The 16,728-nt window shown below is 37.2% G+C and overlaps 1 long non-coding RNA gene across 1 annotated transcript; it reads right to left on the reverse strand.

Annotated features, from left to right (window-relative positions):
• Positions 1 to 2,209: 2,209 nt before the first annotated feature.
• LOC137246434 (uncharacterized) lies at positions 2,210 to 2,838 on the reverse strand. The gene is made up of 2 exons (XR_010951489.1): positions 2,696 to 2,838; positions 2,210 to 2,637 (listed from the first exon to the last, which is right to left on the reverse strand). It is a non-coding gene; the product is annotated as an uncharacterized lncRNA (long non-coding RNA).
• Positions 2,839 to 16,728: the final 13,890 nt, after the last annotated feature.

Consider the following 16,728-nt stretch of genomic DNA (forward strand, 5'->3'; position numbering starts at 1 on the left):
AGTCGGTGGGCACTTCATTCTCGTCTGTAAGGTAGACGATCCTATAAGATGTTTGTAACATCTCCCAACGCGTATTTAAGTCCTGGAGTTTAACTTCCAGCAGTGTATCGGTATTCTCCTCGGGGTCTTCTTTTTCATAACGGGAACAGAAGTTCATTAAATCATTCGACCGGAATATGAACTCCGCCGATGAGGCGGAACCCGTAGCCATGATTATCGGGAGTAAATACTTTGAAAACTAGAACGGTTATTAAGTTCCGTAATGACGTGTGTAGTTTCGTTTTAGGGATGATGGATGTATAAACATGAGATGTGATTTCGAAAGGTTATTTTGATAATAGGGTTTTGATTATAGACCCCGAATGAAACTTTAATTTTATCTCCTTGTACAATATTCGGATTGGTGGTTTAGTGAATCGAATCAACTCAAAACGATGGTTCTATGCTAGCATAAGCAGCGAATAAGCCTTTAAATGCCCAGCAGAAATCTTGCCATATATGTATGTATGTTTTATGTATATGTGTATATTTCAATGTATTTCAATTCTATTTATACAAGTGTAGTTATGTATATCTATGTATGAAGGATTGTGAAATATTGTCAATATTAGCCGTGTTTTTTAACACGCGCGTATACGTGTACAGGGTGAAACAAAGACACATATTTCAGTTACATCTGAGTATAATGCGTATTGAAATTTAGTAGGACAAAATTTATGCGCAGCAATTTCAGAGGTGTATTTATAGTTTGTCTCTTAGCAGTCAATATAAAGTTTAAGCGTAAACGGATATACGCGTGTTAAAAAACACGGCTAATAACGAGGAATTGAAGAATATGGCATGGAAAACGGTTGTTTTACAGCTTGTCAGTAGAAAAATGAACCACTAGTAGTGTATTTATCTACATGTGTATGTATGAATGTATATACGTGCATACGCTATACGTTGGAAGAGAACGACTGCTTCCAATTTTTTTTCTCACTGCTGACCACTTTTATGGGAATAGCGGATCGTATGCATATATGTACTTGTACATATATATGGCGTTAATTCCGTTAGAGTAACGGTTTGAAAGAAATTTTATGTGGAAAATAACTAACTTACTTGATGTTTTTGAGATTACTCATTTTTTCCGGTGATCGGAATCCGCAAGCCTTTTGCCCCTATTACCGTTTACAACTCAACTCTGGTTGAGTTGAAATTTCGCGATTTGGTATTACAGATTACAACTCAACCTGTCAAAAAAAATTTCGGTTGAGTTGTCTAGTCTTACAACTTTTTGTGGCATTGCCGTTTACAGTTTACAACCTTGTGTTGGTGTAGTTGTCAAAGACGTCAAAATCTTACAACTGCTTACTAGCAGTTGTCTCATGCAATTTTGCAGTTGTTTTGAAAAAATGTTACGTTTTAGAAGACGGTTCACCACCTAATTTTTAACAAAGATGTTCAAAGTTGATATCAAAAGACACGTTTCGACCTCCGATTTAAGAATCCGAAAACAAAAATTGTAATTCTTTGCGACAGCATGGCACTGCTACTACGCGTCCAAAAATATCGAGACGCGTATTAATCTCGAGAACAATAATCCGAAGGCGGAAAAGAAACATTTTATCTCTTGTCCGGAGATATTTGTAGTTGAAGTTGGCGATTTTCATGTGGTTGTTGTAATGATGTTGTCTTTTTTCGGTTTTTGTTTAATATCTTTTGAAGGAGTTAAAATTTTTATTTTCCGCCTTCGGATTATTAATACTGATGCCAAGACGCATCGTTTAATACCTCTCTCGATATTTTTGGACACGTATTAGCAGTGTCATGCTGTCGTAAAGAATTACCACAAAAATTAAAAATTTTATTTCTAATAAAATCTAATTTCATGTGGTTGTTGTATTTTGCCAGATTTTTTGTACACAGCTATGCAGAAAGGTGTTGGACTCAACCAGAGTTATTTTTACGAATCGCGGCCAAAGGCCGCCAACGCAGAAACATATTCTGTGCAAAAAAAAAATGTGGAACGGGCCTCATATTTCGTACCCTCTCGGGCCATTTTGTGGGTCTTTGTAAATATCTTTCAATAGAAATAAAATTTTTAATTTCCGCTCTCGAATCCTAAAAACGGAGATGGAAACCCGTCTTTTGATACCACCTTTGATAAGAGTTAGATGGTGCACGGGCTTATAAAACGTTACCAAAAAAAAGCAAAACATTTAAAGCCGGTAGTTAAACCTTTTTTAATCAAACAATAATCAACAATTTTGTACACATTTCTAGAAAAAACAACGTTTAAACGAATTACATTGAATAACTTTTTGACTTTAGTTGGACGAGGCTGGCCGCAGTTCGGATGCAGCCAAAATAGGTGAAATAAATATGCGAGTCCCATTGATACTTATCACTACTCCTGGGAATCCTATTTGAGTAAAATACAGTTTTTTCTGTTTGGGTTTTAATCTACTTCACACAAATATTCTCCTCAATAATATCTAAAACCAGTCCAACACCAAAATCATGTCCACATCATATTTGATAGCTGCCGTCAGCAAGGAATCGGAGTATGGCGCATAATTTTAAAATACGAACGCGTATGCGGAAATGGTCCTTAATTTTGTTTAGTACTGAGTAAAATGCTTCCTTTCAAATCTGCAAAATAACTTCATATGAAACTCATTATTTGTTTGTCACTTAAATATTTTCTTACTTGGTGCTTGGTAGTTCCAAGGGATTGGAATGATCACGCGAATGTTTTCCGTATTCGCGAAATGTCAATCACCAACATTTTTGTCATTATAAAATAGATTTCATATAATATTAGTAAAAAAATCACATTTGAAAATGCTTAAATTTCTGCCACAAATTGATCAGCTGTTTATTTATTTGTCAAATCGTCACTTTCTGGAGTTGGCAACTCAATTCAATTTCAACTGAAATAAGTTGTAATTCGTAATACCAAACAGGAGTTGAGTTGTCTTAAAGTTGAGTTGTTTTAATTACAACCCAACTAAGTTGAGTTGTAAACGGTAATAGGGGCATTTATTATGTGGCGGTTATAGGTGACTCCACCGCCTGTATGATGTAGGAAATCTGAGGAAGCGGCCAAAGGTGCCTGTACCGCCCGTGCGTTTTTCGTGTTAGGCTCCCTCGTTGAGCAGCGGCAGTTTTCTACTTTTCGACGCTTTTCACTTTCACTATCTTTTACTATATTGTATTTAAGTTTTTAGTTCTTTAAGAAGTGTTTTTTTTTTGTGTTTGTCTTCTTTTTGCACTTACCACTGCCACAGCTGCCGTTCAGTTCAACGATGAAAATTTTATGAAATGCTGCTTCTTGTTTTTCTTGCATGTATCATAAAATGCAAAGCAGTGTTGCCCTGCGCGTTGATTTTCGAAGTTGAACTACTCGCGTTGCCAATATCACTTTTTTATTAGGTGCGTTTCGGTGCCGTCAAATTCGGCTTGCAAGGACCATGTTAAAATTGGTGATAACCAATGAGGACAAAAGGGAACGGAGATTTCACCTGATTTGGACTATAAGGGTCGATCCAAGGGATGAAATAAAAGAAGGCGAAATGTGTGATATTGGCACAAGTTCAATATTTAATTCAATTGAGTTCGTATATTAATATTAACACGTAAAAACTTTTATGTTTTATATTAGAATTCAGTATGAGAGTTTCAACTTTACGTTAATTTTAGTTTTAACTTAAGCGTATTTGAAAGTTATTTAAATGAATAAGTTAAAATGAGATTATGTAACTCTGAACAATGATTTTAATTGAACGCACTACAACTACCGGTGGCACAAACACTGCGACGATCGGAATGCTTTCGTGCTGATACAGTTTACCTGTGTTGATTGATGAAAGTTGTAGACACAAAGGAGAGAGAATTCAGGAGCGCACAGCGCTTTTATAGCCTTTCCAACACTGTTGGAAGTTCGAAATAGAACAGGGATGCTTCGCTATGGGACGACACGCAGGGATGCGTGATGGGCTTTGGGATCGCAGGGTTGCGTTTCCTTTAAGTGACGTAAGTCACTTACACAACGTATAAAACAGCTGATGCAATCAACCTTATGGAAATCAATTTATCCTCTTATTGACGTCATAGCATAACGTCTTAGTGATAACCATACCGAAGCTATGAAGTGCATATCTGAGCCTAGCCTAGCAGTTCAGCAATAATTGAATCATTTCTTTCAAAAGTCAATAAATCGCTTGAAATAGGGTCAGATATCAAAATATGTTTGGAATATTTGCTGCTTTTAAAATTTGTTTATGGAGGAACAAAGTTACATTTTTTAAATAAACAAGGCCATCAAAAATGAAAAATTATGACAAATCGGAGAGCACAGCGAAACAAAAAAACACTAAAAGTGTATCAAACCATCAAACACAAGTATGATAAACAAACCAACAGATGTATCAAATGCTATCAACATACGACACAACAAATCACAAGATTAGCTGAGTCGACCAAGTTTTTAGAAAGATGTAAAAGAAATGGTTTGAAACCGAACTTCATTATAAACGCAACAAAAAACATCAGGTACACCATAAACAACAACAGTTCCCCAATATAATTTCCTCATATATTGATAAAGTGCAAACGAAACTCTTGAACATTATAATATGCATGAAACATGAACTCTTAAGACAATACAAAAGAGAGACAAATATATTGAGATCACAACTTACATTAGCCTTGGACACATCTCATTCAATTGCATTTTTCGAGAGCGAAAACGCAAACCTTCCTAGAACATATGGTTTGCCGAAAATACATAAAGATGGCATACCGCTCCGACCCATTTGTTCGTCCATTGACGCTCCGTCTTACAACTTATGCAAATATGTAGTCCAAATCCTCAAAAATTTAAATACATCGTCAGAATATAATGTCAAAGATTCGTCCGCATTCAAAGATAAGATTAAAGGCACATATATTTATGATGATGAAAGTGTAGTCTCGTTCGATGTGGTCTCCTTGTTCCCTAGCATAGATGTGGATGTGGCCATTGAAATCATATCTTCAAGATGGAATGACATAAAAAAACACACATCGCTCACAAAGGAACTATTTCTTAACATTGTTAAATTCTGCATCAAGGATAACCGTTACTTCAAATACAAAAACAAGATTTACGAGCAACATACAGGAATGCCCATGGGTTCTCCAGCTTCCCCAGTAATAGCTGACATCGTTATGGAAGAGTTGCTTATGAAGTTTGAAAGAGATGCGAAAAACAAACCTCGATTGTTGACAAAATATGTGGATGATATTTTTACGGTTGTAAAAACTACAGAAATAGAAAGCATGTTAAAATTGCTAAATGGATACTACAGCACTATCAAATTTACAGTAGAGCTGGAGAAAGATGGAGAGCTACCCTATCTTGACACTTTGGTAACAAATAAAAACAAGTAAGGAAGGTTAAGTTCGGGTGTAACCGAACATTACATACTCAGTTGAGAGCTATGGTGACAACATAAGGGAAAATAACCAGGTAGGAAAATGAACCGAGGGAAACCCTGGAATGTGTTTGTATGACATATGTATCAAATGAAAGGCTTTAAAGGGTATTTTATGAGGGAGTGGGCCATAGTTCTATATGTGGACGCCATTTAGGGATATCGCCATAAAGGTGGATCAGGGTTGACTCTAGAATTTGTTTGCACGATATGGGTATCAAATGAAAGGTGTTAATGAGTATTTAAAAGGGAGTAATCCTTAGTTCCATAGGTGGACGCCGTTTCGAGATATCGCCATAAAGGTGCACCAGTGGTGGCCCTAGAATTTGTTAGTACAATATGGGTATCAAAAGAAAGGTATTAATGAGGGTTTTAAAAGGGAGTGGTGGTAGTTGTATAGGTGGTCGCGTTTTCGAGATATCGCCATAAAGGTGGACCAGGGGTGACTCTAGAATGCGTTTGTACAATATGGGTGTCAAACGAAAGGTGTTAATGAGTATTTTAAAAGGGAGTGGGCCTTAGTTCTATAGGTGGAAGCTGTTTCGAAATATCGCCATAAAGGTGGACCAGGGGTGACTCTAGAATGTGTTTGTACGATATGGGTATCAAATTTAAGGTATTAATGAGGGTTTTAAAAGGGAGTGGTGGTAGTTGTATATGTGAAGGCGTTTTCCAGATATCGACCAAAATGTGGACCAGGGTGACCCAGAACATCATCTGTTGGATACCGCTAATTTATTTGTATATGTAACACCTGCCAAGATTTTAAGGGTTTTTTATTTCGCCCTGCAGAACTTTTTCATTTTCTTCTACTTAATATGGTAGGTGTCACAACCATTTTATAAAGTTTTTTCTAAAGTTATATTTCGCGTCAATAAACCAATCCAATTACCTCACCATGTTTCATCCCTTTTTTCGTATTTGGTATAGAATTATGGCATTTTTTTCATTTTTCGTAATTTTCGATATCGAAAAAGTGGGCGTGGTCATTGTCGGATTTCGTTAATTTTTTATACCAAGATAAAGTGAGTTCAAGTAAGTACGTGAACTAAGTTCATTAAAGATATGTCGATTTTTGCTCAAGTTATCGTGTTAACGGCCATGCGGAAGGACAGACGAACGACTGTGTATAAAAACTGGGCGTGGCATCAACCGATTTCGCCCGTTTTCACAGCAAACAGTTAGCATCATAAAATCTATGCCCTACCAAATTTCAAAAGGATTGGTTAATTTTTGTTCGACTTATGGCGTTAAAAGTATCCTAGACAAATTAAATGAAAAAGGGCGGAGCCACGCCCATTTTGAAATTTTCTTTTATTTTTGTATTTTGTTGCACTATATCATTACTGGGGTTGAATGTTGACATAATTTACTTATATACTGTAAAGATATTAAATTTTTTGTTAAAATTGTACTTTAAAAATTTTTTTTTTAGAAGTAGGCGCGGTCCTTCTCCGATTTTGTTAATTTTTATTAGGCGTATATATAGTAATAGGAGTAACGTCCCTGCCAAATTTCATCATGATATCTTCAACGAACTACAAATTACAGCTTGCAAAAGTTTTAAATTACCTTCTTTTAAAAATGGGCGATGCCTCGCCCGTTGTTCAAAATTTTACTAATTTTCTATTCTGCGTCATAAGCTCAACTCACCTACCAAGTTTCATCGCTTCATCTGTCTTTGGTAATAAATTATCGCCCTTTTTCGGTTTTTAGAAATTTTCGATATCGAAAAAGTGGGCGTGGTTATATTCCGACATCGTTCATTTTAAATAGAGATCTGAGATGAGTGCTCAGGAACCTACATACCAAATTTCATCAAGATACGTCAAAATTTACTCAAGTTATCGTGTTAACGGACGGACGGACGGACATGGCTCAATCAAATTTTTTTTCGATCCTGATGATTTTGATATATGGATGTCTATATCTATCTCGATTCCATTATACCTGTACAACCAACCGTTATCCAATCAAACTTAATATACTTTCTGAGCTCTGCTCAACTGAGTATAACAAGAGATTGTGGATTGATTAGTATTTGAAACCAACCTCATCGGATAGATTAATTAACTACAATTCGAAACATGAAACAAAAATTATTAGAAATACCGCGAAAAATTTTATAAGTAGAGTTCTCACGATAAGTGAGAAAATATTTCACAAAAAGAATATTGCCATAATAAAGAAGACGTTAGAACAGAACGAATTCCCCAGAGAATTGATTAACAAACTTATTCACATCTTTTACGCAGGAGCCAAAAATGAAAACTTATGTGAAAAAGGCAATAAATTGTGTAAGTCAGTATCTTATATTCCCGGATTGGCAGAAAGAATGAAAAGTTCGAACCTATTTGACAAAGAAAAATACACAATAGCGTTCACATACAACAATTTACTCCGACAAGTATTTAATAATATGAAGGACCTGATTCCAAAGTTAGAGAAATCTAATTTAATATATGAAATTCCATATAATGGCGACGGGTCCCACGTATGTGGGAAGGTATATGTGGGGAAAACAAAACAAAAACTGATGACAAGGGTTTCCGGGCACAGGTCCAATATCAAGCTAAGAAACAATTCGTCGGACAACAAGACTGCCTTGTCATCTCATTGTGCTGATAGTGGACATTATCCCGATTTTGAAAATGTTACAATTCTCGATAAAGAAAAACATTACAATAAACGATATATTTTGGAGATGCTCCATATTATGAACACCCCTAATAGAATGAATTATAAGTCAGACGTAGACCAATGTGCCTACACGTATCTCAACTTATTTTCAAAGCAGCAACAGCACACACAGCAAATCACAAAAGGCTCGTCGAGAGCGCCACAGCCCAACAAAAGTTCCGCTACGAACGCGATTGATGGCAACAAATAATGAAAAAGGGGGGATGATATTATGCACATTTTGCTGTTACATTTTGTCTTGTTATTCTTAAAAATTCTCTGTGTATGATTGTTCTTGTGTAATTTTGTTTACTTATACGGTTCTTTAAATTTGTTTATATTTGCGGTACTCTAATTGTTTACTTTCCTTTTTTCCACCTTCTGCCTATTATATTTTTTTGTTCGAACACCTGATTAGTCGATCATGCATTCTCATGCTATTAAGTCGATGTAGTGATATAAATGTATGTATGTATGTGATATAATTAATATATTTCTGTTTATTATCTTTTCATGTTGTGTTTTTAAAAAAGTCTTGAAAATGACTTCAGATTAAAGTCGAAATATCGACCAAATAAATATATGAATATTAACATAGTGTTTTATTCAAAGCAAGGCCTCGAGCTCATAAAATCCTACATTTTTTGGAACAAAGTTACACCAAGAAAATTTTCTACACATTACGAAACTTCACTGGGGTTGATTTTCCACTACACGTCACTAATCGTACGTATTTTATCGTTCATGGCATGACCACATTCGTGAAAGATTAAGATTAAACAGTTCTACATTTGCAATTACACTGCGTCTTTAAAAGATCATACAATCTACATATATTTTTTGTAATTGATATTAGAGAAAAATTGTAAGTTTACAAACGGCGATGGTTACTAGGACATGGTTCTGAATTTCACTTCTTCATCAGCTAGCTTTTCGGGAGCTGAGCATTGAACTCGAATCTCCAACATTCATATCAGTGCAAGCCTTTTAGCTGCTATGCCATATGAATGTTCCGTTGTTCGCTGTACAATTGGTCTCTAAGAGTTGCCTTTTTGTTTATATTCCTTTTGATCACCATGTAGGCACATACACTCTGTATGTAGTTTATTCCTAATGATGTGGATATGATTTTTAGGCGCGCTTTTGAAAGCTTAGTAACATTTGTTCGGATTTTTACAGTATTTGTTTTTAATACTTCCGCTGTTACTATTATATCAATATGATCATATGTATTTAATTAGCGAGCTTTGCTCATATTGCTTTATACAATGGTTTTTGTAATTGATATTAGAGAAAAATTGTCAGTTTACAAACGGCGATGATTACTAGGACATGTTTCTGAATTTCACTTCTTCATCAGCTAGCTTTTCGGGAGCTGAGCGTTGAAATTTTTTTTTTACCAATTTTATTTATATAAAAAAGAATGTAAGAAAATGATTTTTAAGTATTCTTTTCTTTATATATTATGGTAGAACTTACATGTTTACTGTGTCAGTCATTAACCCTGGTTATTTTAATCGTATATTACCATAATATATAAAGAAAATCATACTTAAAAATCATTTTCTTACTTTTTTTTTGTTATATAAATAAAATTGATACCAAAAAAATTTTTATTTTTGAAAATTTTTTTTCAATTAAATAAAAAAAAAAAAACATCGGCCCACTCCGGGATTAGTGGGGATGATTTCAGAATTGATTGAAGTTTTTTATGAGAAAAAACAAAAATGGCGAAATTCGAAAAATCTCGAAAAACTGAAAAATTAAAAAAAAAAACTTTAAAAATTTTTTTGTATTTTTTCCGAAAAGTACATTTAAAAACAAATTAAAAAAAGAAAAACCCCAAACGGTCAATTTTTGAAAAAGTTATAGCATTTTGAAAACAAAAACGGTGTTTTTTTTTTAAATTCATAACTTTTTTTGAGTTGGATGAAAAAATTTGAAAAAATTCTGAAAAACGTCTTTCGTAAGCTAGAAAAAGAAGAAAAACTTTCAGCCAATTCTAAAGGGGTCGGGTTCAAAATTGGTCGAAATGGGATGGAATACCCCATATATAACACAATTATTGAAATCACAGATTCTTACTCAAAATTACTGCGTTCTTCCTTGTCCAGTTGTTTTGTATAAATATTTTGTTTTCTGCATTGTGCAGAAATGGTCATATATAAAAATTTTAAATTATAGGGTTTGGAGATTCGTTTTTTTATAAATTTGAATAAAATTGAAAATAAATCTAATATATAAAATTCTTCTGTCACGGTTTTAGAGGCTGAACTCCTCCGAATCGGCTGAACCGATTCTCATGAAATTTTGTGAGCATATTGGGTAGGTCTGAGAATCGGCCGACGTCTACCTTTTTTTCGCTACGTGTCTAGGGTCTTGAGATCAAAACGTGGACCCGGGTCAATGAAAGCTGTTGATGATGGGTGATGGGTGATGGTGACTAGGGTCTCGAGATATAGGCCAAAACGTGGACCCGGGTATCCCTAGAATGTGTTTGCCCAATATGGATATCAAATGAAAGCTGTTGATGAGTGCTATAGTACAGGATAATTTTCATAAACTGGGAGGCTAGGGTCTCGAGATATAGCCCAAAACGTGGACCCGGGTACCCCTAGAAGGTTTTTATAGAATATGGATATCAAATGAAAACTGTTGATGAGTGCTATAGTACAGGATAATTTTCATACAACTGGGAGGCTAAGGTCTCGAGATATAGCACAAAACGTGGACCCGGATACACGTAGAATGTGTTTATACAATATGGATAACAAATGAAAACTGTTGATGAGTGCTATAGTACAGGATAATTTTCATACAACTGGGAGGCTAGGGTCTCGAGATATAGCCCAAAACGTGGACCCGGGTACCCCTAGAATGTGTTTTTACATTATGGGTATCAAATTGAAGCTGTTGATGTGTGCTATAATACAGAGTAAGTTTTACACCGATGAGTGACTAGCGCCTCGAGATACAGGCCAAAACATGGACCCGGATACCCCTAAAATGTGTGTGTTATGGATATCAAATGAAAGCTGTTGCTGAGAGCTCTAAAGTTCATTGTGATATTCGATTTAGCCGCATCAACCTGGCAAAACTGATAAATATGCATGCGAAGCCGAAATAAATACAAGAATTAATATTACCCACATACCTATTTACATACGTCCTATTTGATTTGCATAAAATTTCTTATATAAATTTGCCTATTTACGATGCTTTTTTCCGGGAAGTATACCAGAGACGGACTGGGACTGGGATTAGAACTAGGACTGGGACTGAGACTGAGACTCGGAGTGGGCTGGGACTAAGACTCGGAATGGGACTGGAACAAATACATACCACCCTCTGGGACTGGCAATAAGAGATGAAGAAGAAGGAGAAAAACTTGAGAGAAGAGAAAATAGAGAAGGAGACTGAGAAAGAGAAAGAGGAGTAAATAAAAAGATTAGGAAAAAGCGTAGAGGGGTAGGGCAGAGTTGGACGGAAAAAGCTTATTAAAATGTATGCAGATAGACCAAATTTAGGGCAGAACAACGTCTGCCGGGTCTGCTAGTAAGTAATAAAATGAACACAATGTAAATTTAAACAACGAACCATATATATACGTATTTGACGTTTGTTGATATTTTGTCAGCCGGTTCGTACTTGATTGACTATAGCCATCATCCGGTGGCAAGATCCTGAGCCAGATAAATAATTTTGCATTTAAATGCAACAACAACGAATTGAGCCAGATAATTCCAGATAGAAGTTTAGTTCAATTTGTGAGCCAGATAATTTGTTAATTACTTGTCTTTAGTTTGGCATCACTCCCTTTAATAAACCTACTTTTTCAAATATAGTTGTCGCTGCTTAGCCTTTCGCCGTATGAGTTAAATGAAAAACAATGGCGATATCTGCCTATCACATTTGACGTGTGCGAAAATATCACGACATCTGCTTCTCAAGTCTCTCAATGATCCAGAGCATTCCCGTGAGAATTGAGCGTGAGCCGGAGCTGTAAAACTCACTGGATGACGCCATATGTAGAGCAGCTGATGATTGTTGACACCGTTAGAAAATACACGCGTTGATGCCGCTGATGTTTTTAGCTTTTACTCTTCTTTTATTTACGCAGTTTTTATCAGCTTTTATAAATATTTCTTCTAATAATAAAAGGAATACTATTAGGGGAAAAAGAAAGGTTACGCTACAAAGTCCCATGAAACATTTTTGTATTTTATTCGCCTTTTACGACAGGCATAATTGCCGCGAATATATTTTAAGCCCCCTAAATTGCTGAGGGGAAGATTTTTCAGTCATCCCGGTTGGTACACAGCAAGTTTTTTGCGCAATCTCATATTCCTCGATTTTGTGCAGGAGATAACCCAACGGTGGTCATACGAAGCTGTCCGCCTAGCTTATGCCCATTTTGGAACATTTCCTCGCCATCTTATCTACAACAGTTAGATGCCTTATAAACGCCAGCCAGGCTCGACAGCTCCAAACGATATCCGACTTTATCACGTTTAATTCGAATACCTTTCCAACGGCCTGGCTATCGACAGAGATCGGCACACTGATAACTGGGAGAATACTATCTTTTAGCAGTCTGACTGCTGTCTCTATGGCATAGACCTCCGCCAGGAAGGCATGAATTAGGAAGTCGATATGATTGATTTACCTGCAGATGATTTAAGTAAATTCCAACTACAGTTCCCTTTTCCATTTTCGAGCCGTCCGTGTTGATTATTATACCCCTACCACTGGCTAGGCCTTCGTCTTATTCCTGCTTATCCCTTTCATATATCTTACTTGACATGTTCGCTACGATCTTGAAAATGGCCAGATCAATTCAAGGGGGTGTCCGAATAATGAGCTTGAATCATTCTACTTAAAACCATTGTAATGATTGTTCGCAGAAAAGAGAGTTCTCTTCCGTGGTTTGTTGTTTTTTGTTATGTGGCGCCGCATAAACTACGGAACCAGTCCATTCTACACATTGCTCGCGTTACTGAAACTTTTCCTGCCTACCTTTTGCAAAATTATTCGCGCACACATGTGTGTGTGTGTTTTTTATTTGCACTAATGTTTTGTTCACGGCTGCTCATTGTATGCCATTGTGTCATACGCCAAAATGCTAACAGTTGTTCTTAATCCATCTTTTGTTTTGAAGCTCACTATGATGGCAAGCTGATAGCTGACTTGCCAACTGAACTTACTGGGACTTTTGCTCCTAAATATAAATTTAAACAAAAACTTACATACTATATACATACTGACGTAACTACGCTGTGCACACGCACACAGCTATATTTATTTAAATGATATAGAAATTGCAAATTTGTTTGTGGTTATCAAACTTTGGTTGAAATTTTTCGTTTGCGGTTATTGAAGTTAAAATTTATTTTAATTGTGTTTTCACACATTAAAATTTTTCCTTGAACGTTGAAAATTTCATTTTGTTTTGCTTTAACCCTCTAACCAGTGAGAGTACCTAAGGACAAGCATGTGACTCACTGGCCTCCAGTGGAGAAGAAGATTTTAGCAGCGAAAATGACTCTAGTGAAGAAAACTACGACGCAGCGTACTAGAGGACTAGAGGACGAACATTTTATATCCCATGCCTTTTTCATGAATATTTCTCCAGCTAGAGGTACTTCCGATGAGCTAATATCTTTACCGACGGATACGATTCCATAGACTTCCCCTCCACTTTCAAAGTAGAGAGTTCGTTCGCCATTACCAATAGTGGAAGCCGCCAGCCCAGCAGTTGAGCCAATCAATGATGGTCTCACTGAAAATAAAAACTGCTCCCTCATCTTTGAACATTCAATATCTTATATCAATATTGTAACGAATTTAGTGAAACTCCGCTTATTTCACACCTTCTACTAACGTTCGTATCGCTAAACTGTTGAATAAATAACTCCAATATTCAGTAATGCAAAATGGTCTTTATTAAAGTACTTCACAATAAACCTAATACTTCGCAACCAATAGCGTGCTTAAATCAAGCTAATTCAGCTTACTCAGCTTTAACTCCTTTTATACTCTGCAATGTCTCGTCCGCATACTTCTAGGCGTTTCTATTTCTAGAATTTACTACTCGTTTACAAGCTATAAATTTCTCAACTATAACTACAGTTGCACGATTATTATAGATTCTCACACAGCCCATGCGCGTGTATATGTGAGTGATACTTCCACAGATGATTGCCTACTTTTGGGAGTATCTCAGATATATGCATGTGTTTTCGCGTTGCTCTCCGCTGCTTGTATGGACATATGTACAGACATAATGATTGATTTGTTGATGTGCATACAAGTCACTGCTTAGTATTGGCTTAGAGATGATAGTATTCCTTAGTGTTGCTAATATTCGTCACACTGCCCTCCACCTAAGTCTGGTCGTCCCGATCAGACAAATATCTCGATCTAAAAGCTGCCAGCCTTTCCAAATGAACCACTTTCAATTTGGTTCGTGGTTTGCCAATGGTTTGTATGCGGTACACTACATCGTTGATCCGTTTTACAACTTTATATGGACCTTCCCAATTGCACTGCAATTTCGGGGACAGACCTATTTTTCGTTGTGGGTTGTATAACAGCACCAAATCTCCTTCCTGAAAACCTTCCGAATTAATGTTCTTGTCGTACCTGTGTTTCATCCTAGTACTTATTATCCCGATTCGTTCCCTCGCACTCTGTTGTTTGGCCAATGAACTACTTCGTAGAGCTTGCGCTTGATGGATTGGCTTCGCATAATCAGTATCGTTCCCAAGTTTCACAACAGTAGTGCGCCCTGGCTTGAAACTATCCTCACATTCTTTCTGGGAAATTCCTTCCTTCGTTTTTGTGCGTACATTTAGTTTTGTCAATGCCAGTGTTTCTCGCGCAGGTACTTTTGGTTTCGCTTTATTTGGCCCATTCGATCAATCAACTTTTGCCCGATCTACTGCCTTTGACTTTGGTGGTCTTTGTCCAATTGCCTCCACCAGCACTCGCTTACTGCTGTGGCCTCTCTCGTAGACGACATTAAGTGGCACATCTATGTTTTTATATCGCATCGCCTGGCTTTGCATATCGATCTTGGCGTCGATTAAGAAGTCCACTCCAATTATGATTTCATCAACAATCTCTGCCACTATAAAATTGTGTAATACCATGACGTTTCCAATTTCTACTTCACATGCTACTTCTCTAATTACCTCGGTGTCCTCTCCCATGGCTGTACGTAATCTAGCTCCAAGCAATGGTCTTATCTTCTTGTTGACTAAATCCGATTGAATTATGGAATGAGATGCACCCGTATCTACAGTCAGTAAACGTTCCTCTCCATTCACATGTCTTCCGACAGTAAGATTGCTCAACCTTCTTCCAATCTGCGAGATAGAGATTATGGGGCATTCAATTGCGGGATCCAGCTGTCTCCCTTGCGGCTGACTCGCAGTAGTTTAACGATTGAGTGGTCTTGGAGATTTGCTGTTGTTGTTGTTGTAGCGATTAGGTTACTCCCCGAAGGCTTTGGGGAGTGTTATCGATGTGATGGTCCTTTGTCGGATACAGATCCGATACGCTCCGGTAACACAGCACCATTAAGGTGCTGGCCCGACCATCTCAGGAACGATTTATATGGCCACATTAAACCATCAGGCCATCCCTCCCTCCCCACCCCCCAAGTTCCATGAGGAGCTTGGGGTCGCCACAGCCTCGTCTGTTAGTGAAACGGGATTCGCCGCTCGAAGGTGAGGTTGACAATTGGGTTTGAGAAGCTATATATTGCGCTACACAACCCCTTGAATCCCTTGGAGATTTGCTCATCTCCTTCAGCTCTTCGTTTACGACCACCCACATTGTTGGAACTATTAGGGTTGGTACTGCAATAACGCTCAATGTTCCCTGGCTTTCCACACTTAAAGCATTTGGCTGTATCATTATTCTTCTGCTGCGTTCCATTCAATGCTTCCAAAATTGCGTCTACCCACTCTGGTATTTCCACTTCAACACGATGGGCTTTGTATTCTGGCTTACTCAAAAGTGACGCTGTTTCCTGAGTCAGTGTATGGGATACCGATTCAGTAAATGTTAGCTTTGGGTTTGCGCATGTAGCTCGCTTCGTTTCGGCGTTCCTTATGCCATTTATAAAACTCTGAATCTTTATTCTCTCAGTGTACTCCACCGGTGCGTCCAAACGAGCCAACCTTTCAACATCAGAAGCAAACTCTTGCAAAGTCTCACTAGCTTTTTGGTAGCGGTTTTGCAACTCTATTTGGTATATCTGTTTCCTGTGTTCGCTTCCGTATGGCCTGTCTAGAGCGCTCATCAATGTTTCATAACTGTTCCGTTCGTACTCTGGAATTGTCTGTAAGATTTCAGCTGCAGGCCCTTTCAATGCCACTAACAGTGCAGCAACTTTATCTTCAGCAATCCAGTTGTTCACTGCTGCGCTCTTCTCGAACTGTAGCTTAAAGACTTGGAAAAGAACAGAACCGTCAAAAGATGGAGTTTTTACCGTCGTATTACTCGCTGAAGCAGCCGGGCGATTAAGTTGTTGTTGTTGTTGTAGCGATTAGGTTGCTCCCCGAAGGCTTTGGGGAGTTAT

The sequence above is a fragment of the Eurosta solidaginis genome, chromosome 3, assembly GCF_040869045.1.
Source record: "Eurosta solidaginis isolate ZX-2024a chromosome 3, ASM4086904v1, whole genome shotgun sequence".
In the NCBI taxonomy this organism is placed as follows: domain Eukaryota; kingdom Metazoa; phylum Arthropoda; class Insecta; order Diptera; family Tephritidae; genus Eurosta; species Eurosta solidaginis.